Consider the following 838-nt stretch of genomic DNA (forward strand, 5'->3'; position numbering starts at 1 on the left):
CCAGCAATAGTTGTTTATTTAATCTTCAATTAATCTTCTTTAATTCATTTATTTTATTTCAATTATTTTACTTAATCAGCCTGTATGTTATTTTAAGAATTGTATACCTCTTATTGTACCTGTTAAAATTTAATGTAATGTATCAATAAACCATTTTCTCTTGTGTGTTCTTAATAATAAGCATTAATGTATATATAGTTTGCCCATCACTTCTTCTCATTATGTGCCTGAGGACGACGGGGGAAACACATCGAAACGTTGCATAAAACTTTAACCAGTGATTGTTGTTCCATAAAGCTGTGTCTATATAATTTTACAGTCATCGTAAAGTTAATTTAATATTACGTTTTAAAAACGCATCGTTTGAGGTGTGGACATTTTCCATCTAACAAGGCCTATTTTTCTGAATCCACTCCAGTCGATAACTGTCAACATAGCCATCAGAGACTGGAAAAGAGGTAGATGTTTCGGACTAGTAGGTTGGCTGACACAGGCGGTACAAGTTAAACACGTTGTGGATCTTTCGACAACATACTTATGTCACTATATTGTCAAGATCCCAGTTAATGGCAAACACCAAATGGCGTTGCCCATATTCATAAAATATTTGCGATTTTAATTTGTATCACTTCACTTACTCTATTACCACTATAACCAACATCTGGTAAAAACCAGAATAACAATTTACAGCAATCAATTTGGTTACAATTATTAAAATTAATACAGGAATCCACACAAAGAATTGTTTAATATTATTCAATTACCCATATCATAAATGACATATTGATAGGTAAATATTGAGATCACTATGATAATTAACTACAGACCACATTTGACA

Source organism: Lottia gigantea, assembly GCF_000327385.1.
Source record: "Lottia gigantea unplaced genomic scaffold LOTGIsca_28, whole genome shotgun sequence".
Taxonomy (NCBI): domain Eukaryota; kingdom Metazoa; phylum Mollusca; class Gastropoda; family Lottiidae; genus Lottia; species Lottia gigantea.